General features: G+C 37.9%; 1 protein-coding gene across 8 annotated transcripts in view; it reads right to left on the bottom strand.

The window, feature by feature from the left end:
- The window catches only part of LOC122561413 (uncharacterized), a 108,103-nt gene that overhangs the window by 34,009 nt on the left and 47,794 nt on the right, over nt 1–26,300 (bottom strand). The window contains exon 1 of one of the 8 annotated variants that reach the window (XM_087998763.1): nt 13,970–15,374. The exons of the other annotated variants lie outside the window; for them this stretch is intronic. The gene's annotated coding sequence lies outside the window, so the exon portion shown is untranslated. Of the gene's footprint in view, nt 1–13,969; nt 15,375–26,300 lie in introns of those variants that run through there. 8 annotated transcript variants of the gene reach the window in all.

Genomic DNA, 26,300 nt, shown 5'->3' with positions numbered 1-26,300 from the left:
AAACATGGGAAGTTGAACTAGTTTGAGAATGGTGTAGCATTGGGAACTGTCAAAGTATTAGTGTGCAAAATCTAATTGGACTGTGGGGTCATATGGGGACTTCACTCAACTTGCAACGCCACAGATCAATGGGGTATAACTCATAGGCCTCTCAAACACATGGTGAAACAAAGATACATGTATTAAGCAGGACACAAATAAGCTTACGTTACCGTTTATGACCCTATATACTAAAACATGCAGTGACATTGAAGTTTAAGGGATGACTGATCACATCATCAACACCTCCGTCCCAATTCAACTGACTCTTAGCTGTAGCTTATGCCGAATATTCTGCAACTAATACTAGTAAGAATTCCTGAAACAAAAGATTGAAGTAATGTGCTTTTGAAGTTTAAAGAACAGTTAATTAAAACAATCTTATTGAGATTGAGTGTAGCTGACATTGATCTACAAAGCAGAAAAGCTTTGTTAACAATTTTGGAATGTAAAGGGCTCCTATGATCGCAAAGTTCAAGTTGAAGGCACCAGCCCAAAACTTCCAACTCTTCTTTTGTCTACTGATTGGCATTTACTAGTTTTTTTTTTAAAAACTCAAATTTCTACCAATTTTAGAACAATTGATTCTAACAATGAGTTTCTACCCATCTGAAAATGGTAACTCTTGTATGAAGCATTGTGTTCAAGCAAAATTCCACAATGCAAATCCAGCCAATGAGAGAATAATAGAACCTTCTTAAACTGTTTAGGATGGAGAATGGGTGGAGTAGGAGGGGAAGGGACGTTGTGCCACAGGAAAGTTTAGGTATGTTTGACTGCGAAGGGCCATTTATAATGTCTATTTCCAAAACATTCCATTCTGTATTCTGGTACTGGATTTGTGGTGCTATGTTAAGTCATATATATCCCTCCTCATCAGTGCTATCCAAAGAGTTCAAGGAGAGTACAGATGTGTTAATGGATATTTTAGATACAACTTCAATGCAGCTGGACTACTGCAAATATTAAACTAATTAACAAGCACAGTTCATTGCACTTGCATTGCTCGGGCAAGTACCACCAATTTAGGGTCTGATGGAAAATCTGACTTACTTCCAAGAAATTAATACCTTATAACCGGTCATTTTTTTGTTATTGAAAATATTAAGCCCATTGTTTTAAAACAAAAATCAGACACAGGTTCTCCACTGCTAGATCAAATAGATACTGCTATCTCTATTGATTGCATAAATAAGATTTATAAACTTCTTTTAAATGGGCAATAAGAGAGGATAAACGCCTGTTTTTGAATTTGCAGTACAAAGACCAACATGCCTTTCTTCCTCACCACATGAAACTTCAGTGACTCATGTTGCATACTGATATTTATGGATACAGCAGTTCCTTTAACTTGATACTTAAGACGCTGCCACAAAATATAATTATGCAACTGCTCATGAAAACCCAAACCTCCAAAAGATAGAACTGAGTGACTTAACGTTAAAACATGATCACATGTAACACTATGTATGACAGTCACACAATTCCATACCTCTTCACATCATTGTCTTAATTTTACATAAGAGAGTCACTATCATTAGAGGTGTTTAAGAACAATGGGGCCACGATCACTAGTTTTTTTTTGGAGGGGGCGGCGGAGAATGTTGGAAACTAGTACAAAGTACAAGCAATTTATAACAGTAAACAGAAGATATGGGAGTCAACAAATATTATGTATGGGTTGATGAACTGGTAATGGAGGTATAGAGATAGGGTGAGTACTAAAAGCATCTTGGAGGTTTAACGGTGTTTTTACATTAAAAAGATGTTAGAATATGAAATGCTTTACCATATATAGCTATGAAAGCAAAATCAGTTAATCAAGAGGGTATTTGATAAATACTTGAAGCAACAAAATATTAAAGTAAATGATTATGCTTGAAAAAGCCCTCAAACTAGCAAAGATGAATTGTCTCCTTTGAGAATGTTTACCTCTTAAGACTTTACTTTTAAAAACTGACAAGTATCTAAAGCAGAACTTCAACAAAACAAAAAATGCAAACAATATTGTTGAAATATGGTGTGTTCGGAAAACAGAGCCCAAAAGGTCTGTACAGAAATACAAAATTGTGGACACAGAATGCCACTACAAAATATATGAGGCACTGTGCAGAAAAAAAGCTTCAGTTTGGCAGACTAAATTGTTAAACTGAGTAAATTTAACATTCACCAAAAAATCTGCCATAACAGTTAAAAATGTCACTTAAATTTAACAATCTAGCTTAAAGTACTTGCACTAAGTGGTTTTGAAGTAGTGTGTCAAATGTCCCTGAGGGTTTTTTTTTGAAAACAGTAAAAGAGGTGCTTTTTTTTAAATATAAAAGTCACTTTTTCTTCTTACAGGTAACATAAAGAGTAGCACAATGAAAATAACCAAAAAGGAAATATTAAACCAAAATGGGTATATTTCTTTGATGTGCATCTCAGTGGTAATAGTTCATACAGCTGTTCCATTTTTTTCCTCCATCTTAAAACTGTTGCTTGCCAATATGATGTGTGCGTTCACCTTGGTATCGCACAAACCAATAAAATTCATGTGAAATATCTTTTATTTTATAGGGACATAACTGCGTCAAGTGACAGAGGTAGTACTGGGGTCTATCTGCAATCAACAGAGCTGGCATTTAAAATGGGGCATTTCAATTGCTTTGGATTATAATTAGTTAATAAGTGTTATCATTAGAATATGTGATGAGAAGTCACATGGTAGAATTTGCTTCTGACCTTTGGCACTGACATGAACTCATCTGTTGCTAAAGTATAACGAGGTATAAATTACAGCTTACAGTATTGTATCGGGTATTCTTCATTCTTTTTGCAAACAGAAGCTCTCTTTTCAGTGTTCTGTCCCAAGTAATTATCCATCAAATTTTCAAATCTTAATAGGTACAAAGAAGATAGTGCATATGAATTTGTGAGGAATCCAAAAAAACCTGTAGTGACCTTGCTGGACAAAGGAAAATGTGGAGAAGGCAAAGGAATATAAATTGAAACTGTGCAAAATCCAAGTATTCAATATTCTAAACATCTTGTATCTTCTCACAGAAGGTACCACTTATCTCTTACCACAATGAAAGCAGACAACACTTTCAGATAGCTGATCTATTTTAACTACAACAAATTAATCAAAATTGTTCCAGAATTCATGCTGAAAGATTGAGCTCTCTAGCTTGGGAGCAGAAGGAAGGCAGTGCACATGCAGAGCTGAATAAGGGAAGTAACAGGCTCTATTGAGATGTCAGCCATGGTTAAGTAGCTTGCCAACATTGTCAGTCGAGGTTTTTCACACAAATAAAAGGCCATTTGAGCAAGGTGCTGGAAAGTGGGAAACTGATATAGAAGATTGAGGAAAAAAGACCTGAGTTGAGCTGTTTGTAAAACAAATGTACAGATAAGATGCACAAAAAGGAACAAAGCCCACGTTCCTGTCAAACATTCAGTCCTTTCACCCTCTCCCATTCCAAGCGCATAAAATACATCCACTGATATTGATATTGTAAAAATTAGAATTACCAAACACGCTATAGTGCTGGAAACAAATAGGGACATTTATGAATCTGGATAAGAGATCTGAAATGCCTATATCTGCTTTGAAACAGGCAAATAATGCTCTAAATCAACAAATTATTTGAAAACTCCTGATACATCCACAGTTCATACTTGAGCCAGAATTTCTTTAAATCACTCAAAGTTGCCCCTCAACATCACTATAATAGCTATAAGCCATAAATAATGTCTAGAATGTGAACTATTTCCAACCTTGGGTGCACCAAAAATGTTCATAACACCCATGATTTAAAAAAAAAAGCTGTTTTTCTGTAAACAAGTTTTGGAAGTTATTTCCAACTTGATATTTGTAGATACTAATGTCCCCTGAATGCCAAGAACCTGAATTCTTAAACTACATTTAATTTGGAAAAATCTCAAATTTAGCACATTTACATGAAATATTTTATATTACATAGTCTCCACATTTACCATTAACTCAAAATAGGCATCGAGGCATTAGTCTATACACATTCTACAACCTACCTTGCTCATCTCACTCAAGCACAGAGAGTGTTGCTTGAGTGATTCCAAGGAAGTTCTATAGGCACCTGTCATAAGTATGGACAGCGAATATCTTCAGGTTATTCCACCATAATTGGAATCTCAGCAAAGGAACTGGCTTTTAAAGAGATGACAAAAATTCCAGCTGGAATTCTGACTGAAACCAAGATCATCATCCGCCAACTAGTGGCCAACTGATATCCAATAGGGGATTGAACATCGGATCTTTAGTCTCTATTACTTTGGAAATCATGGAAAAGAAGTTTTACCCATCTGACAACTAGAACGATATATATTTTTATGAAGACCAATTTGTGCAAAGTACATGGCAGATATGCAAGGAGAAAGGTAGCACTTAACCAGTAAGAGAACCCCTCCTTAAATAAGAGTAGTTGCAAATGAGAACCCAATTACTTAGAAGGCTGTATTAAATTAGTAATAATACAGGAGATCTCACAGATCTTTCAGTTCAATAGATTATCAAACCAATATTAACTTCTGTTTCTATCGAGCAATAACATGCCCTTTGAAGAAACAGGAAGGCCAATAAATTTCAGTTATATTTACCGTGCTTGAAGGATGGAAATATAAATAAGTCTCTAATTCAAGGCCAAGGCCCTCTAATATGGCCCAAAAAATTCAAAATTGGAAAGATTGAAAAAAAAATCTATTTTAACTATGGTATACTAATTTTGAAATGAAACCTGGCTTTGGTATCAAACTGTGAATAATTTCAGGCTTATGATAACGGAAAATTTCAGGCCATGTTGTGCAGAAGATTACCTAATAGGTAGCTTGCCTGGGAGAGGGGGAGGGGAAAAGGTTTACTTTCTAAAAAGAAATGACAGAAAATCAGAAGGAATGCATTAGAAACAAGACACAGACAGAAGAAATGGATTAAGTTTTTGGTTACCAAAACAGAGGGCGAGATAGTTTCATAGACATTTGAAAAATACCGCAGTGTTACGAGTTAATCATCAATTTCATTCTGCTCTATTTATACATTCATTACAAACGCCAACCTACAATCTATGTTTTGAAACAGTTTCAGATTTTTAAATGATACATACGTTAAAGAGAACTTTATACAGTAACAATACCTCAAGGGCTTGGCACACTATTCAATCAATTTGTTTTGAAAATAATACTGAACCAACTGGATGTTGACATTTTTTGGTCCCACGCTAATTCTCTCACCTGATATATCAAACAAGATTGCATTTTCCCATCAATGAGGGCTATGAAAATGTGCTCTGATTGAATCCTCAAATCTTATTAAAGTTAAAATTAATACAAAGCTGTGACTTTTTGAAGATGGTGTGAAATAATTTGGTAAATCATGTTCTAAATCGTTATTACAGCCAAAATTACCCAGCTCTTTACAGCTGTGTTGTACACATAGCCATCTAATTTGTTTCACAAATTAGGCACCTTGCTTCTGACCTGTTTCAGTTCTATAAAGCCACAGTCATAGTTTCCATGGGAACCTGTTATCTGGATGCACACTGTACAGCATAGGAGACAAAATTATAATCTAACAAAATTTTGATGCTTCAATTTTTAGGGGAAAAATTGATATTCCAAAAATGTGACTGCAAAGGAAAATTCAGAGTTGGATTCAACATTTTTAACAGTGATTTGTTGCAAACAATTACATTAAATTTAGGTACCCACACTGGAGGGGGGGTGTGAGTAAGTGATAGAAAAATAGATCTTTACAATACAGCATTAAAATTCTAATGCAAGTTATTCAAGCAACCCAGCTGACTAAGGTTAGGGGATCTACTTGTTTAGAGCTGCAATAATCAATCAGAATTCCCATGGGGATGGAGCCTGCCATTTAACTTTTAAAATCTACATAAGGTACAAGATTAAACACTACATGCATGAAGAAGAATGAAAATAACTACAACATCAGTTTTTAATGTAGGTCTCAAAACTGACTCCCTCCACCCAAAGGGAAATATGGGTAGAGGTTAATTTACCAAGACCACTTCTATCAAAAAATGTTTTATTTTACATTTTATTCCTGGATTATTTAAAGCAGCTTACATTTATGAAGATTAAGACCATGCTTCCATTACTGTTGACAATGCTCTAATGTACTAGATTACTAAGGCATGCAGGGTACAATATGATATATTGCAATTCCCAACTACCTCTAAATTAGCATCAAATTCTTTCTCCCTTATTTTGTATTAATTTTTACCTTGAGTTTTTTCAACTTTAGAATGTGCTACATAAATAGTTCATCGTGAGCACTATAATATCACTCCATAATTTTGGGGAAAACAGTGCAGCTTATGATCATGTGCAAAGAATAAATGCTATTTGCAATGCATTCATAAAAAACAAACCAAAAAACTGTTTTGTAGCCCACTAGACAGATGATGTTAGCACTCCAGAATGGAACTCTACCTAAAGCACAGAAAGAATAGGGACAAGACGACTGGAACACTGAACAGTTTTGGCCCCCTTATCTAAGGAGGCCATGCAGAGATTCTGGGTATGAAGGGTTTTCTTATGTACAGAGGTCAAGCGGGTTGGGCATTGAAGTCTGTAACAATGAGAGGTGACCTTACTGATACATAAAAGATTCTTAGGGGACTTGACAAGGTGGATACAGAGAGACTGTTTCCCCTTGTAGGACAGTCTACAACCAGACAGCTAATCCCAGAGTAAAGGCTTGCTCAGTTAGTACAGAGACTTTCTCTCAAAGCATTGTGAATCTGTAACACCCTTTACTGCAACGAGTTGTCAAAGCTGGGTCATTAAGCATATTCAAGGCTTTGATAGACAGGTAAGGAAATTAAGGGTATGAGGAAAAGTTGGATGAAAAGCCATGATCTCACTGAGTAGCAGATCAGACTTGATGGACTTGAATGGCCTTCTTCTGCTCTTATCTCTTATGGTCTAAAGACTCTTGGAGGCATAGTAAAACTCCTCATACTATGGCCCAGCACAATTCAGTACTGCTCTAATATGTTTGCTTTCATTCTCAACTGAGTGAGATCATCAGTTGCGTGCCAAATTAGGAACATTTCACAGCGTGGGTTCGAGCTGTCTAGGGACTGCATTAAGCTTATACAAACTCATTTCATATAAGGCAACTCCAGACATTAAGGTTTCCATAATTTAACAAGTTGTGAATGAAACCAGACAAATAACAAGAATAATTTAGCTGGAGATTCCACTACCTCATGTCGTCTTCCAATTACTACAAATAATGATGGCCGATTCATTTACAAGCAGAGAGAAATTCACATCCTCAAATTCAGAGCATAATTGTTACACCAGTGCAGCAAATATATTGAAATCTATAGAGTAGAAATTTAGTTAAATAGATCCAGTTTTGTTTCACCTCCTAGTTATACCTTTCTTTTAAACCTTTGATTTGGAATGAATGTCAGAATAGTGTGCCAAGTTTCTTTTTAAAGTATGTTACAGTATTCATGCAAAATCATTAGCAGAAGTAGAATTTCCTAACTTCTGTTATTCTCCATTTTCTTTACCTTTTTTTCTCACCCCAATTGAAAATGCTCTGGATGCATACTTGTAAAAGGTAGGCACAGAATACAAACCAACCATTGCAAGATGTGTTAACCATGCAACTCTTTTGCAAATACAGTTCTGGCTGACAAATGTTATAGTCTAAAGCATCAAAATTCTAGGAAGTAATAAAAAATTATTTCAATTTCAAACATCTTTATGTTACAAACAAACATCACCCCCTACTCCCCCAAGAAACTGCGTGACTCCAGCACTGGTCTCAAATATTTAAGATTTAATACAGTGTTCCAACTGAAAAGGAAGCTTATTAAGTTTTCAAAAATGACATGATAATACTTCATTTTAGTTGTTTATAATAAATATAAATAAATAATTCAGCGAAACAGATGCTGCCCACAATCAGTTCACTTTAGTTAAATAATGATTAATTCAAAATGTCATAAATAATAGACTTTCTGCTCCAAAGCCACAAAGAAAATGAACAGGCAAAGTTCAGGAGAGTGTTTCTTATTTCTTCTCCAAAAAAAACAAAATGAATTTGAGAATATTTTGCCTTAAGTTGATATTTATCTTATCAAATGATTATTTTAGTGTTGAGAATCAGAAATCTGGTAACTACACATCAGTATAAACTGCAAAAGCATTTGTGTTTTTCAAAACACTCCTCTTAGACATATTTCTTTGTTGAATTCGAGGAGAATGTTAAACTACTGGAAACAAGCAGTTTCTGTAAGTAATTCTGAGGAAATTTAAAACATTAAAAAAGGAACCAAACCAGTAGTGTTCAACAATAATCACCTATAGTATATTGCAATGGCTGTTTATTATGGTGGCTTATGAATTTTTATAAATAAGGCTATAAGGCTGCAGATCACAAAGAGGTGAGAAAGTCTTGTATTAATACAATATTACAGTGAAAGTACCATTATCATGACTTGATAGTGTGAAGTAGTTGTGCATAATTAGGTATGAATTATTAAGACAATTGCAGTATAAGCAGAACATTGTCAGCCATTTCACTGACATGAGCTATTTCCTAGGTGAGCACAAGCATATAACATCCAATTTCCTTTTCTTGCTTTGATTCAGATCCATTCACAAGCCATTCTGTTCTTTATTAACTGGCATTTGATGTTAAGTCAATTCTTACATTTAGAAGCTGAGGAATTGTCTTAAGGCACACAAATGTGTACCTAGAAATAGTTAAAATTAAAAGTCACATCAGATATAAAAACTTCAACGCCTCTGCTAACTAAAGGCGACATGTCAACACAAAAACAGTTGCAGCCTGCTCCATACAAGCTTTTGGAAATGGATAACAAGTTCAGGATTTTCCTGCACTATTTTGAAATTATTTTACACACAAAAGCAAATAACTAAACTGCAACTGTGATTAACTACTGCAGCACATTTATGATTTTGAAATAAGAACCAAGAAAAAAAGGGACATGGCATATTGAAGCGTTCTGAGGAAGGCTCACTGAACCCAAAACATTAACTTTGATTTCTCTCCACAGATGCTCTCAGACCTGCTGAGCTTTTCCAGCAATTTCTGGTTTTGTATATTAAAGTGTTCAATTTAAATAAACCGATTCGATATCTTAGCACAATTATACTGCGATAAGTATAAAAACTTGACACACATGTCAACATTTAATTTATGGCATGGGCAGGTTGAAATGTTTAAGGTTCTTGAGTTGTTTTAGCAAAAGGACAGGAGTAATTCGGTGTCACACGGTAGTTTCAGATGATATTGGGGCCTCAAACGAACATCAGAAAACAGAACCTTTTCTTCTCATTAGTTTGCCAACATGGCACCACATATTAATTTCCAAACTGAAGGAACTTCTGGGTGCCTTTCTCTCTAAACAAGTATTTGTGTACATTAACCATAGGCTATTAAAATGATCTCTAGTTAAGGAGATGGTGAAAAAGCAAATTGGTTAAAAATGATCAATAATCTGTTGCAGTGAATTTGAGGAGCAATGCTAAAGATTAATCAAGATATGAAAAGTTGAGTAAAATGTACAAGATCCACAATCACAACCATGATATTCATATTACAGAAAACAATGTTACACCTTAATCAAAATTTAGGCTGATAATCCTTCATCAGAACTTAATGTTAACTTGTTCTCTCTTCAGAACAACACTTGCAGCATTTTCTGTTTGTCAAATCAGATTTTGAGTAATGGCAATATTTTGCTTCTGGGTTGATCATAATTTATTTGTTTAGATGAAATGTTAAACAGCTTTCAAATATGTGCATCAAATTCAATGAAATATTCTTGGAAAACTAACGGGCTTTAAAATAAACTGGTCATTAGGCAGCAAAACTGCAGTTCTATGGATATAAAGTTATTTGTGTAACATCAGTTTTTTTGCAAACTTCTTTGAATCAACAGGAACTGAAGTATCAATTTAGATCACTTCATTTTTTTTAACATAGTAAAGGATCAGTTGATACTTAACACTAACCAAAATTGAATTGTGATATTTAGTGAGTATCTAAAGTCACAAACTTAATGTTCATCAAGACAAAATCTTACATTTTAATCGAGTGACTACTTTCCACGATTTGGCAAAACACTCCAGCAAAAACATTAGTGAACAAAGCAACACAATGGTTTAACAGCAAAAGCCACCTTCATATACTGCACCATGAAAAAAAAGGGACAAAAGAAATCCAGGGAAATACAATCAATTCACCATATTTATATTCATCATCTTCAGAGTTCATTTTCACTCTATATTTGAAAATTGGAAAATGAATGATCTAAAGCAGTAGATGGGATAAAATAACAACGTTCTTAAGGAGGCTGAGGGGTGACCTTATAGAGGTTTATAAAATCATGAGGGCATGGCTAGGTTAAATAGACAAGGTCTTTTCCCTGGGGTTGGGAGTCCATAACTAGAGGGCATATGTTTAGAGTGTAAGGGGAAATAAAATTAAAAGGGACAAAAGGGACAACGTTTTCACACATATATGAAATGAGCTGCCAGAGGAAGTGATGGAGGCTGGTACAATTACAACTTTTAAAAGATCTGGATGGGTATCTGAATAGGAAGGGTTTACAGGGATATGGCCCAAGTGCTGCCAAGTGAGTTTAGATTAGGTTAGGACATCTGGTCGGCATGGACCAGTTGGACTGAAGGGTCTGTTTCTGTGCTGTACATCTCTATGACAACTCCAGAATTTTTAAAAAGTTTATTATATTCATCAAGTTCAGAATCAATGTATGACCAAATCGAGAATTCTCCTCTCACAACACCAATGAATTCCCACTGCAAGAAGCATTAAAGCCCTGAAAGTATTCACTGTTAATGCACCCTATGAAATCCATCCTCTCTACTCATTGAATCGAGAAATGGGCCATTTATTTTAAAGGAATAGCTTCACTAAAATGACATGAGAAATTTCATAAAGACACAAATGGTCTATCTCCATGAGTTATAAAATGTTTTTTATTCCCTTTTCTTCTTACACAGATGTCACCTTGCTATGCATCTCCTACAAAAATGATAAGCCTCCAAAATACTGCTCTTTAAATTCACAAATAGAGGCCTATAATAGTGTCCATTCAAAGAATCCCCTCTGAGTGTGTGAACCAAATTAACATTTTAACACAGAATGCCTAAGAATGCAAACTAAGTAGTACAGAAGTACAGGTGAACAAGGCCACATTCTATCACCCTCTAATACCACTATGGATTAGTCCACCTCAAATAAATATGGGAATATTCACACTGTGAAGCCAAAGAAGCTCTGATACAGACAGATTATAATAATAAAGTAAACCACTTAATTTGTCCTTTAATGTGAACAACCTATTTAACCAACTTTTTAGTTTGACCTCACTGCTTTGCAACTAAAAAAAAATTCAAAAATAAGTCAAAGTTACTTTGTGGAAATATGAATTATAGTCCACAATGTTGTAGAAATTTAATTTGTGCCAAGGACACGAGTCATTAATAAAGTTTACCTCCTGTGTAATTAAATTTGCCAAATATTCTCTCCGGAGGAGAAAGTGAGGTCTGCAGATGCTGGAGATCAGAGCTGAAAATGTGTTGCTGGAAAAGCGCAGCAGGTCAGACAGCATCCAAGGAACAGGAGAATCGACGTTTCGGGCATAAGCCCTTCTTCAGGAAGGAGGGCTTATGCCCAAAACGTCGATTCTCCTGTTCCCTGGATGCTGCCTGACCTGCTGCGCTTTTCCAGCAACACATTTTCAGCAAATATTCTCTCCCCACACCCCACTACCTCCAGTTTCCTAGAGTCATTATTATCTTTCTATTCACATAGCCATCCAGTGGCCTTTTAAAGGTCGCGTTCTTTTAACATTAACATTATGGAAAGCAATACTTTCTGAATAGATTTTTTTAAAAGCCTATTTAATAATGAAAATATGAAAACAGAACTCAATGTTTCTACTATTTCAATTATGAAAATGAAGACAAAAAAACATCCAATGTTTCTATTATTTCAAGTTTTGACAGTTCATTGTCCTATTTACAGAGATTCACTGGCAATATAAATGGACTTCTGAAATTCTGAAATGAATTTAATTTAAAAAATCTGTTACGACAAAAGCAGCTGTTCAACATTTTTAGAAATATTTTAGTTTCTGAACAATGTTGAAAATCTCCAAATTTAAAGCTATTTGAAATCTGAAATGTGAGGTTGACATTAGTGGGAAGAAGTTCATTTAAGTAAAGCCAAGGGTTTAAGCATTTCTAACTAAGCATTCAGAGATATTATGGAACAAGTGAGAACTGACCCTGGCAATCCTGGCCCAGAGGTGGGAACACTAGATGCATCTATGCCAAGAGCTTTTTTTAAAAAAACCTGTTCAAGGATATTGTTACACACCTTTGGAGCAGATAGGACTTGAGCCTGGACTCCTGGCTCAGAAATAAGAGACATTACAACTGTACCCTCTAAGCCAAGAATTTGTTTGTTTCAAAAGCAGACATAATTCAAGAGCAAATGGGCATATTTTAGTAATGTTTAATACACTTAAGTTCTGAACTCTCATCTTCCTCATCTGTCTCCCAACAATGTCTAATCATTTTCAACTTACCTGTTCACTTTGGAAGCAGGTGGGACTTGGCCCATGTCTCCTGTATCAAAAGGAAGGGACACTACCTCAGCATCACGAGAGCCCTTTAAACCAAGGGCTTTTTAAAAAAAACCTGAGAGATGCTATTACACACCCCTGCAATAGGTGGGACTTGAACACAAGCCTCCTGACTCAGATGAAGGGACATTATCATGATGCCATAACAACCCTCAAGCCAAGCGTTTAGATGCTTTTTTAAGCAGGTTCAGAGAATTATACATTTCTGGAGCAGATGAGACTAAAACCCATGCCTCTTGGCTCAGAGTAGGGACACTACCACTGTTCCTCAAGAGCTCCGCTGAGGGTTTGTTTTATTAATCTGTACTAACCATAACTGTGCCCTCTTGTGCCACCCTTAATTAAAGCCATTAAGCTCACTTGCTTCGAAATCAAATCTCATATGATATAAATTTGTCATATGCAATCTAATTGGATTTTAAGCCTGCAAAGATAAATGGCACTTTTTAAAAACTGCTTCAAACCTCATATGATCGGTTCATAGTTCAATAAAACGTTACCAATTCGAATTGTCAACTTAAGAATGTCTCACAAAGACAAAAACTTCAAAATGTACTTGTATCGATTAAAACAGTTCACGTTTTAAGCAACTTGCATGAAAATAACCCATGTTGGCAAAGGAAGGGTTCATGCCGTACGAACCTAAATTTGATACTTTTTTAAAAATTCCAACTGTACAGATTTTGGTGCAAGACTCGAAAGTTGGCTCAGCCACCCTGAAACCGAAGGTTCCACTTTATACTCACGACGAACTTAGCTTCTGAATTTTACACTAATTGTTAAACAGGAAGCGTTAGCGAAAAGGGGCTCTCAATGTTTAGCCTTTAACCTAATTACAGTGAAACAGCGGGTTCTGAATAAGCTCTGGCAGGTTACCTAACCTTGGCAAAGCCTTATATTTGGTAACTAATGGGCGGTGGGCTCATCATGCAGGAGTACAATCTCTGGTGGTTTAGGGTGCTGCGCTCCTCGCTAGGCCTGCTTCAACTCTCAAATAAAAGCGCAGCCATAACAAAAACCTTCTTTTATTCAACTACAGTTAGGCGGCTCTGTTCCATCCCTGACCGTTCCGCTAAAACATCTCAATCTAACAGCTTTAAAAAAAAAGAGGTTTTACGATCAGAGAAGAAGCGCATCTATTTATTTTTTTAAAAAAAAACGTATGTTGGTCAAAATAGCAAATGAAAGCCATACCCTCTTCCTAGCCTAATATGTCTTTCCAAGCAACTTACATTTCATATGGATGATTTCCAATTCACGGTCATTCCATTGTCTCTGAACTTCTTTAAAATAAATTTGTGGGAAGACATTTTTTTTTCAAAAAAAACGTACAACTACAATTACATCCCATACTCCAGAATCCTTGGTAAAAGGGACTTAAGCAATTCCGCCCACATCTCCTCCAATTGGTTCAGGATAGAATACATCTCTGGGACTGGCTAGTACAATTGTCAATCTGCAGTTTTAGCGTTAGAAGGCCTCAGCACGCGCCTGTTTAATTTTAATTACATCGGAGATTAAAGATAGGCATTGAGAGGCAAGTTACCGAAAAATGCCAGTAATTATGTGAAATAATATGCAACAATTGCAGTGCTGAAAATGTACCCAATTAACACCATCATACATCATTACAGATACATTTTCTGCTCCCTTGCCTCGTCTAATTAGGTCTCGCACCAGCAAATACTCAGATCAAAAGGAGACAGTTTACAGACATCTTCTTCTAAAGGTTTTTCAAAAAAAAATTATTGGGGTGGGCGAATCAAAAAGTGTTGCAGAAGCTTTGCAATGCCATCGCAAGTGTAAGACAATATTTCTCCCTATTCCAGTTTATAAAATTCCGCAATCAATTCAAGTACATCCAACAAAACTGGACAAGACTTTTGCGTTTATTGCACAATTTAAATGCAGACATTATGGATTTTAGAATTTTTTTTTAAAGTCCAGTGGAAAGCAAAAGAAAATAATACTGTATCCGTGTGAATATATCACCTTTTTTTTGGAATGCATTTCTTAAACTGCTGCATAGTATTAAATACTAATGGCATGAACAATGTCTGGTCTGAAACTTAGGTTACCAATATTCAATTTATCAATTCTCTTTTATAGAAAGCTGTGGAAAATGTTGATTGCTGATCCTGCCCTAAGTGCTATTCAGTTTGGTACTGCTAACTTACAGTGCTTCAGAAACAGTCACTCGTTCAGTACAAACTCCTTTGCTACTTCATTGAAAACAAAAACAAAGATTCAAAGAGCATTTACAAAGAGATTTCTTCCAGGCTTTGTGGCTGGACCAGAATAGTATTACTATCGAGGGGTATTGAAAATACTTGAAACACTTAGCAGGTAATGTATCACATGTGGAAAGAACAGAAGTTAATGTTTCAGGTTACTGACTTTCTATTAGAACTTTGTATTTCCAGCATTTTCTGGGTTTTTTTGTATTTTCAAGATGCTCAGAACTTTGGTTTGTTTTGGTATTACTGTAATGTTGGCTGGTTGTAAACAAATATTAATTTAAATTTTCAGTAACAGATTTCTCCCTTTTATTCCCAACCTACCTCCACCCTGCGCCAGCATTGTGTCATTTCAAACTGTTGGTGTGCTATGCTAGTGCTCACCCAGATATCAAAAATACTAGCACCAACAAAAACCCTACTCAACCTTTGAATTACTAGGACTGTGTTCCAGCTCATCATCTAATTCCTGGGGTTCTGGAGTGAGGAGTTTCAGCTTTTTCTTTGGCGGGTTTTTCAAAGTACCCAGCCTCTCTTTCACTTTGTACTCCAGGGTACTGTGAGGGATTCCATAGGTACTCTGGGCTTTCGAGACACTCATTTTGCCATTCATTACCACAGTGATAGCTTCTTCAAGGATTTCACTGTTGTACTGTCGATAGCGTCCTCGCTTCTTTCTGGGTTGCTTCAAGTCGCCTTCTTGGTCAGATGTGGCCTGTTGCTTACTAGAGGTTGGCTGCTCTACATCTGAGCCCCAAGAATCATGACCTTCATCAGCCAAGCTCATTACCCCTTTCCTGTGCCACAAGTTCTGCTTTGGAAGGATCACTCTGAGTTTTCTGTGCAGTGCACTTTCAATCTGTGAATTCATGAGCAATGGGCTACAGTTATAATGATTTGTGACATTGGTTTCACAAGAGAGATCCATTCCCCGAACCTGTGGAATCTTCAAATCCACTGAAGTGGAATGGCCTTGGTTTTTTTTCCCGTGTTTTGTTTGAACTGATCCCCTCTGAAACATAACCTGATGTAAAGGAGGTTCCTCGGTATCTGAAGATATATCATTTCCCCTGAATTTTACATGTTCCAAATTAAATTCATAATGTGGTTTGGCCCAGGGGGCCTCTCTAGCGAGTACTAAGTGCTGTCCACGGTGCTGAGATGTTGGTCCAAGATTGGGTAGAGTAGATGGCTCACTCCTGCTTACTGGTTCCTCATTCTTCTGGGATGATCGAGTGGCTGGGATTTTGAGAATAACAGAAGATCCATAATCTCCCTGTGTCACAGTCTGGATGCTTCTTAGTGACTTTGGAAGTGCCCCTTCAAGACTTTGCGATTCGCCGTCCAATTGCTGTTGGCCAGCTCTCACAGGACGCCTAGGATTGGATGGAAGGAAACTCAGGTGAGCAGGACTTGCACAGGCAGGAAGGTATCGATGGGATCACTCCTTTATTAGAAGACCTTGCTTGGGTAACATCACTTTGTGAATCTATAGAATTTAACAATCTCAGCAAATGCATCAAATTTAACTTTTTTGTTTCAATAATTATTTATAATAGTTAGAAAATATTCACCAACAGTTTGAAATAGCTCAAACTGAGGCACTGCAATCAAGGCTCCCTCAAAATAAAACTAAATGCAGCAGTAAGGGCAATTGTTTTTAAAAAGGGTGCACAAATTTCTGAAACCGTAGCTTTATTGCATATTACAACTTAACACATATTGCCAGTATACAAAACAGGATTAATTTTAGTATGACAAATGTGACGTTACCTCTAAACAAGTAATAAAAGAGTCAGGCAAATGAAGGAAGATTAAACATTTAATACTGTATCTTAAAATATCAGACATTTGTGCAAGCCATACTTTCACAAAAGTGTAGAAATGACCTTCGAACAAATATCACTTAAGAAAACAACCTATGCAAGTCTTATGAAGTCAAAATAGGAATGTTCCCAATAATTTTGTATTGTTTGTCAGTTTACTTTTCACATTGGAATCACACTTTTCTTCCTGCATTTTCATTTTTTTCCCCTCCCTTCATTCAATCCCGAAGCCGCTAACTTATTCAAGACTCCAGTTCTGAGTCCCAAGGGCCCTCTGGAACTTGCCCGAGTCACTCTTCATATTTCAACCAAGGAACTGAATGGTAAAAGGCAATCTTATCACATATAATTTCAGAACTATAGGGAAAGATTAAGCAGGAATGGCTAATTAAATTCTTTCAAAAATCTGGCACAGGCAGTATTGACTAAATGGGGTCTTGATTTCGAAGATTAAATAGTTATCATAGAACAGAATGGAAATAGGCCATTAGGCCTAACAAGTCCACACCGACCCTCCAAAAAGTAACCCACCCATACCCATTCCCCTACCTTATTACTCTACATTTAGCCCCAACCAAGGCACCTAACCTACACATCTCTGAAGACTATGGATAATTTCACACGGCCAATTCACCTAACCTGCACATTTTTGGATTGTGGGGGGAAACTGGAGCACCCAGAGGAAACCCATGCAGACATGGGGAGAACATGCAAATTCCACATAGACAGTCGCCCGAGGCTGGAATCGAACCCGGGTCCCTAGTGCTGTGAAGCTGCTGTGCTAACCACTGAGCCACCATGCCACCCATTATATTTCTGTTCATTTTTGTCCTTATTCACACAGATGCATTTCTTGTAAAGGCCTTTGGATAGCTACCTGGAAGGTAAATCCTGACTGTGTTCGTTCCCTCAAGCCAACTGTAGCACCAGTACTTTGAATCCAGGAGAGAAAAGATTAATCAGCACAGACCACGAACTAATCGAGGATTTCACTTGTTTATGCAGTTCAGCTGTTTAACCCCTTTAATAATTCAGCCTTTTAGGAAATCATGCTATTGTTTTCATACCCACGAAAATCATAAAATGATATAAAGATAGAGTCAGTTGGTCTATTGTTCCATGCCAGCTCTTTGAAAGATTTAACTAATCTCATGGCCCTGATCTTTTCCCATAATCTTCCAAGTTGTTTGCTCTTCAAGCATTTATCCAACTCTTTTTTGAAAATTATACTGATTCTGCTTTCACTAACCTTTCAGGTATTACATTTTTGTTGATAACAACTCCACAGAAAAAAACACTTATCTCACCTCTGGTTATTTCAGCAAATACTTTAAATCTGCACCCTTTGGTTACTGACTTTCCTTCCACTAAAAATGGATTTTCCTTATCAATTTTGTCAAAACTTTAAACACCTTTATCAAATCGAAATGCAATGTTTCAAATTGCTGATCACAAACCAAATAATTTTCACTTACCCAATCTGATTTTCTTATTACACCAATTCCATCACATTATTTTTTACTTTTTTTCCTTTTGATAATGTTTTCAATCTTATGTTCAGAACTACTTCTGGATGGCAGATACAATTAGTATTCTACTAATACTAGATAATAGTATTTCTATAATGAAACACAAAACCAGCAGTTGTGCACACACACTTTTTAAAAAAAATCATATTTGTAGAATATTAACAGGGATACCTTCTCATCAACTGTGTACTCAAATAAGACTTATGCATGCAAGTTTGATGACAACAAGTCAGATGAGTGGAAAGGAAACATATCAAAATACTTTAGTGGAGACTTTGCAGATATATAGAGGCATAGATAAGATACATTGTAAAGATCACTAATAACTGTAAGAAAGCAGTCCAGTATGACATTGCTTACACTGGATAATCTGTAGCCTATAAGTGCCAACCTGCACTGAATTGTAGGTCATCTTGCTCAAAAGGTCAACAAGAGAACGTTTGCTTTGGCTCCTGACAACTGATAGAGAAAATTTATACCTCATGAGTTTAGGGAGATAGGTGGCGAGCTGAGTTTCTGCATTCTTTTTAGTTATAAATTCAACTTATTAAGGAATGTTTTGTTTCAATGTTCAATGTTTCTATTCCTTAATAAACAAAAGCAAACACGCCCATTAAACAGCAGTCTGCTCAATGTGGCATGAAGTTTAACATTTCAACAATTATTTTAAAATAATCTCCAAAAACACATACTCCTAAACTTCCCCTGCTACAGTGTCCAATTGGTTCTTCAACAATTCCAAAATCTTCAATTCTCCTGATTTATTTGGGTGTCTATTCCACTTGCCGAGCATAACTTCATACATAGCCCAACTGCACCTATCCTAAATTGTATTTTACAAGTCTTAGTCCCACAAATTAAAATGGGAATTCATCAGGATGTTTTATTTTCAAACCAACAATTTCTATACTTCATGAGATCTTCCAATAAAGTCTTCAATTGAGTAGGAGACAAAACTGCAGGAGTTCAACAAGGTCATCACCACATTTCAAGGGCATCTAGGGACAGGTAATAAATGTAGGTAATAAATGTTGGCTTTGCCAGCAGCACCCACATCCTGTGATTGTATAAAAAAAGACCAAAGATGTTCCAATATATTAACCTGATCATGACAAACAAACTTTTGGAGCACTGTTCCTTTGTCAGGTGAAGGAGCTGACAAAGGAGCAGCGCTCCAAAAGTTTGTGATTTCAAATAAACCTGTTGGCCTGGTTTCATGTGACGTCTGACATAATTCCTGGGTAACTGTATAACTGACCCTGCAAACATTCTGACAGCACCTGACCTGAACTCCTGCCCCAACTTGGCTAGTTTCATCACCTGGCCTAACCCCTCCAACCTGATTTTACTAGTTTGACATGATAACCCTTCTTGACCTGATCCAACTACCTCCTGACCCACCTACTGCCCTAACTCTCTCCCTAACAACTACTATTTCACCCAGCTGTCAGCCTACCCTACTATCCATATTCTCATTTATCCAATACCTATTTACTAATGTTCACTCTGGACATTTAAAGTTACCTGATGGCAGCTAATGGTGTCAAACAGGGCTGCACTGATTCCTGCACTGAGTGTTTCCCTGCTTCATGAATCCAAAGGCTTTTTTTTGTGTAAGTGGGTAGGTTTAACATTGATCATACTGACAAGTAATGGTTGTGGTGCTGAACAAAGAATTTCAGTCAACGTCTTGTATACTCCCAGACTGCTGGACAACTCCTTTTAATTACTAAGAAATGTTCTAGATTTTCCTAGTAAATCGGACCTCTAATGCTAGGATACAGCCTAGCGATTTCTCTGCTATATGCTGGGATGCTCGATGCAGAGATGTTGATCTAGTGTTGTGACAACGAAAAGTAAGGGCAGTACACAAACTCTAACCAGCCTTTATACAGGCTTAAAAGTGAACTTCTCTGACAAGGACTTACACACTTAACGGTAAGGTTCTGGGGAGTGTTGCTGAGCAAAGAGACCCTGGAGTGCAGGTTCATAGCTCCTTGAAAGTAGAGTTGCAGGTAGGTAGGATAGTGAAGGCGGCGTTTGGTATGCTTTCCTTTAGTGGTCAGATCACTGAGTATAGGATTTGGGATGTCATGTTGCGGCTGTACAGGATGTTGGTTAAGCCACTTTTGGAATATTGCATGCAATTCTGTTCTCCACCCTATCGAAAGAATGTTGTGAAACTTTAAAGGGTTCAAAAACGACTCACAAGGATGTTGCCAGGGTTGGAGGATTTGAGCTATAGGGAGAGGTTGAATAGGCTAGGGCTATTTTCCCTGGAGCGTCAGAGGCTGAGGGGTGACTTTAAAGAGGTTTATACAATCATGAAAGGCATGGATAGGATAAATAGACAAAGTCTTTTCCCTGGGGTGGGGAAGTCCAGAACTAGAGGGCATAGGTTTAGGGTGAGAGGGGCAAGATATAAAAGAGACCTAAGGGGCAACTTTTTCATGCAGACGGTGATGCCTGTATGGAATGATCTGCCAGAGGAAGTGGTGGAGGTTGGTACAATTGCAACATTTAAAAGGCATCTGGATGGGTATATGAATAGGAAGGGTTTGGAGGGACATGGGCCAGGTGCTGGCAGGTGGGACTAGATTGGGTTGGAATATCTGGTCAGCGTGGACGAGTTGGAACGAAGTGTCTGTTTCCATGCTGTATATTTCGATAATTCTATGTTCTGTCTATGTAATTCAAACATCCTACAGATGTTAAATTGAAATTCTATATTTTCTGTCCAGACTCATGTCACGACAAATTACTTTGCACCAGTCAAACATCCATCTATCCTAATCCCAGTTTCCAGCACTTCACCTAACCTTGATTGCTATGGCATTTTAAGGTCTCATCTAAATAGTTTTGTAAGGTCTTGAATGTTCCTGTCTCTACCCTCTTTCAGGTGGTGACTTCCAGGTACTTCCATAACTCTCCGGATAAAAAAAATTCCTCAAATCCCCTCTAAAACTCCCTGTTTCTTACCTTAAAATCATGCTCCCTGGTTACTGACCCCTCTATTAAGCAGGAAAATTCTCCCTATCTACCATGTCTATGCCCCTCAGAGTTTTGTACACCTCAATATGATCCTTCCCTCAGCTTGAAGGAAAAGAAGGCAGCCATGATGTGGAGGTGCCGGTTTTGGACTGGAGTGACCAAGTCAGAGTTCACATGACATCAGGTCCAACGAGTTTATTTGAAACCATAAACTTTCAGAGCATAGTCCCTTCATCAGATGAAGTGAAGAGAAGAGCACACAGACACAGAATTTATAGGCAAAGAGATCAAAAGATCATACAACTGGTATGAGTGGAGTGTCAAATAATAAGTCTCTACAGGTGACCGTATGGTAAGTGGTGCGAGTGAAGTTACAATAGCTGAATAGTAAATGAAGGGGATGGCCTATAATCCGATTAAATGAGGCAGAGAAATACTTACAAAAAGTGAGGAATAAGATAGTGCTGCAGACAAACTAGATGACTGGAATAACACGATAGGTATAAGAGTCGCGTGCCAAGGGTCTAACCAAAGTAATATGCAATCCAAAACCACAAACTAATCAAGGTTGAGAGATCATAACAATTTATCAAGGTGATGGTGTTAAAACAGGACAGTAGGGAAGATTTTACAAACACAGAACAGTACGGTCGGGTTACATGTAGGGTAGCATTAACCCAAAATCACAGTTGAGGCCATGGGTATGGAACTTGGCTATCAGCGATTCTGTGTTGTTGTGTATCTCGAAGTCCGCCTTGGAGGACATTTACCCAATGATCGGATACTGAAAAGAAGCATACCGACAACTGAACCAGGATCACTATGGGCAACTATACCTGCTGATCCAACCAAAGAACGCACCTGTCAACTCAACAGACTGATCAGGACCTTTAATCCAGATCTTCAGAGTATCCTATGAACTCTCATTCTGCATACTTCTCACATAGGAGATTTCTACTGCCTTCCGAAGATACATGAAGCCAACACACCTGGATGTCCCATATTGTCAGGCAATGGGATTCTGTGTAGGAACCTCTCTGGCTTTGTTGAAGGCATTTTGAAAGGAAGCCCCAGCTTTTGTTGTGACACTACAGATTCCTTACAGAAACTCAGCACCCACAGACCAGTTGAACCAGGAACATTCCTCATCACAATGAACATTTTGGCACTCTGCACCAGCATCCCCCACGATGACAGCATCGCTGCAATAGCCTCAGTACTCAACACCAACAAGTGCCAATTTCCAGACGCCATCCCACAACTCATCTGCTTCACCCTTGACCACAACATCTTCATCTTTGACAACCAGCTATTCATCCAGAAACACAGAATAGCCATGGGGACCAGATTTGCACCCTAATATGCCAACATTTTCATGCACATGTTCCAGCAAGATTTCTTTGCTGCGCAGGACCTCCAACCAAAGCTATACACCAACTAGACCGACGACATTTTCTTCCTTTGGATTCATGGTAAGGAATCACTGAAACGACTACATAGCGATATCAACAAGTTTCATCCCACAATCAGACTTACCATGGACTACTCTTCAGAATCAGCCTAATTTTTGGACACATGCATCTCCATCAAGGAGAGACACCTCAGTACCTCACTCTACCGCAAGCCCATGGATAACTTCACGATGCTGCATTTCTCTAGCTTCCACCATAAATATACCAAAGAAGCCCTGTGCATACAATGGATCTGCTCAGATGAGGAAGAATGTGACGGACACCTAAAGAATTTGAAAGGCATCTTCATAAGAATGAAACACAATGCTCAATTCATTGATCGCCAGTTCTGACATGCCACGTTCAAAAACTGCAACAACCTCCTCAGAATAAGACTTATAGGGTACCCTTCATCATCCATTACTTTCCCGGAGCAGAAAGACTACACCATGTTCTTTGCAGCCTTTAACATGTCATCAATGATGATGAGCATCTCACCAAGATCGTCCCTGCGCCCCACTTCTCACCTTCAAACAACCACCAAACCTTAAACAGACTATCGTTCACAGCAAACTACCCAGCCTTCAGAACAACATCCACAACTTCACACAACCCTGCCATGGCAATCTCTGCAAGATATGTCAGATCATCAACAATGGATACTACCATCACATGTGGAAACACCATCCACCACATGCACGGCAGATACTCATGTGACTCAGCCAACATTGTCTATCTGACATGCTGCAAGCAAGGATGCCAACGAATAGTGTACTGGCGAGACCATACAGATGCTTCAACAACAGATGAGTGGAACACCACATAACAATCACCAGACAGGAATATTCCCTCCCAGTCAGAGGGCACCTCAGCACTCAAGGAGAATCAGTCTCTGACCTTTGGGTAAGCATTCTCCAAAGTGGTCTTTGGACACAACACAAAATCACCAAGCAGAAACTGATAGCGAAGCTCCATACCCATGAAGACAGCCTCAACATCTTGAGTCTATGCGCACAACATGTAATTCCACCATACTGTTCTGTATTTGTAAAATCTTGCCTACTGTCCTGTTTTAACACCATCACCTTGATAAATTGTTATGATCTCTAACTTAATTAGTTTTTACAGTTTTGGATTACTTGTTACTCTGGTTAGACCCTCGACACACGCCTCTTACACCTGTCATGTTATTCCAGTCACTTAGTTTGCCTCCAGCACCACCTTATTTTTAATTTTTTGTAATTATCTCTCTGCCTCAATTAATTGGATTATAGGTCATTCCCTTCATTTACTATTCGGCTGTTGACAATTTACTCACATCGTCTAATACTCTGGGTCACCCGCAAAGACTTATTATTCGACACTCCATTCATACCAGTTGTTTGAGTTTTCGATTTCTCTGCCTATAAGTTCTGTGACATGGAGGAGCCGGTGTTGGACTGGGGTGGACAAAGTCAAAAAATCACATGACACCAGGTTGTTGTCCAATAGGTTTATTTGAAACCACAAGCTTTCACAGCCTTGCTTCCTTTTCAGGTAGCATGTGAGAGGGCATACATCAGTCATCAAATTTATAAATAAAAGATCAAAGGGTCATACAACTGATGCGAATGTAATGAACAAACCTAGATAGCTGTTAAGTCTTTAATCAGTTAGGATGGAGATGCAGGTTTCAATTAATATGTAAATTCCAGAATTTCTTTCAAGTCAGTGCCCCGAGATAACTTAAAGTCTTATCAGTATAAAAGAGGTGACATCTCAGGTCAGACAATGCATTTTAGGCACACAATCTTGTTTGGAGTTCATTTGCATCCTAATCTGGAGTCAAAGTGTTTTTATTTCTAAGGTAGGAATTTATAAAATGTCACTGTCTGCAGATTGAACAAAATAGAAAGAACCTGCAAATACAAATCTGCAAATGTAAATTCACCCCATAGATTTGTGTGTGCATGTGCTCGAGTGTGTGAGAGTCTGTGTACATGTTTGTGCTTTAGAGAGAAAGTGCATGAGAGTGACTGTGTGTCAGAGAGAGAGAGAGTGTGTGTGTGTATACGTGTGAGAGAGTGTATAGCACGGTGAGGTCCTGGTTGAGGCCATTGAACTTGACTGTCAGCTTCTGCTTAGTGACTCTGTACGTCTCAAAGTCCCCCTTAGAGGTCGTTGACCTGAAGATCAGAGGCCAAATATTCTTGGCTGCTGAAGTGTTCCCTCACTGGGAGGGAACATCCCCAGCTGGCGATTATTGTATGGTGTCCAATCATCTGTTGTCAGCCAATATACCATGCCTCGCAGCATCCTTGCATGCACTATATGAGATAGGCAACGTTGGCTGAATCACAAATATCTGCCATGCACATGGTGAGTGGTGTCCCCGCTTGTAGTGGTAGTATCCATGTCGACACTCTGACCTGTCTTGCAGTGGTATTCATGATAGAATTGTATGGTATCGTGGACAATATTGGCCTGAAGGCTGGGTGGTTTGCTGCAAACAATGATCTATTTAACATTTGGCGATTGTTTGAAGGCAAAAGTGGAGGCAGAGGAAGGGTGCTGGCAAGATGCTCATGGTGAAGTCTCTACACTCCCGACAAGTACTAGATGACAAAGAGTACCTGCATCTGTGTCTCTTCACTTCACCTGACGAAGGGGCTGCACTCTGAAAGCTTGTGATTTCAAATAAACCTGTTGGACTAGAACCTGGATGCGTGTGACTTCTGACTCAGGAAGAGAACTTCAGTCTATCTAGTCTCTTCACAGCTGGATCACTAGATCAGGCAACATCCCAGTGAATCTCTTTTGCACATCTCCAGGGCAATTATGTCTTTCCTGTCGTATTTTTATATTAATTTCTAGGATGTGGGCATCACTAGCCAGGCCAGCATTTATTACTCAACCCTTATTGCCTTAAGGCAACCATATTGCTACAGAGTCATATGTAGGCCAGGTCAGGTAAGGACAATAGCTTCCTTCCCTAAAAGGATGTGAGTGAACCAGATGGATTTTTTTCTGACAATTGACATTGGTTTCATTGTCGTTATTAGATTCTTAATTCCAGATATCTACTGAACTTAAATGCCACCATCTGCGATGGCAGGATTCAAACCCGGGTGCCCAAAACATTACCAGGGTTTCTGGATTAATAATCTAGCAATAATAAGGCTATGTCGTCAGTTTCCTTAGTTTTAAATTTGTCTTATTTTTGTGCTGACCAAAACTATACAAAATACTCCAGCTGTGGCTTAACTATTGTGATATACAGCTCCATCATAACTTTTCTGTTTATATTCAATGTCTTGATTAGTAAAGTGTCCCATGTGCCTTCTTAACCAACTTATCTACACATCCTACTGCCTTCATAAATCTATAGACATGCATACCAAGGTCCCTCTGAGCTTCTGTATTTAAGATCCTATCATTCTGCATGCATTCTCATACTTCATTAGTACTCCCAAGGTCACTTGGAATACTGCATTCAATTCTGGTTTCCTTGCAATAGCAAGGATGTTGTGAAACTTGAAAGGATTCAGAA

The sequence above is a fragment of the Chiloscyllium plagiosum genome, unplaced genomic scaffold, assembly GCF_037043375.1.
Source record: "Chiloscyllium plagiosum isolate Xiang-an unplaced genomic scaffold, Cpla_swu_hap1 HiC_scaffold_22, whole genome shotgun sequence".
Classification (NCBI taxonomy): domain Eukaryota; kingdom Metazoa; phylum Chordata; class Chondrichthyes; order Orectolobiformes; family Hemiscylliidae; genus Chiloscyllium; species Chiloscyllium plagiosum.
The sequence above is the reverse complement of the archived record's forward strand: the minus strand, read 5'-3'. Positions and strand labels throughout refer to the sequence as shown.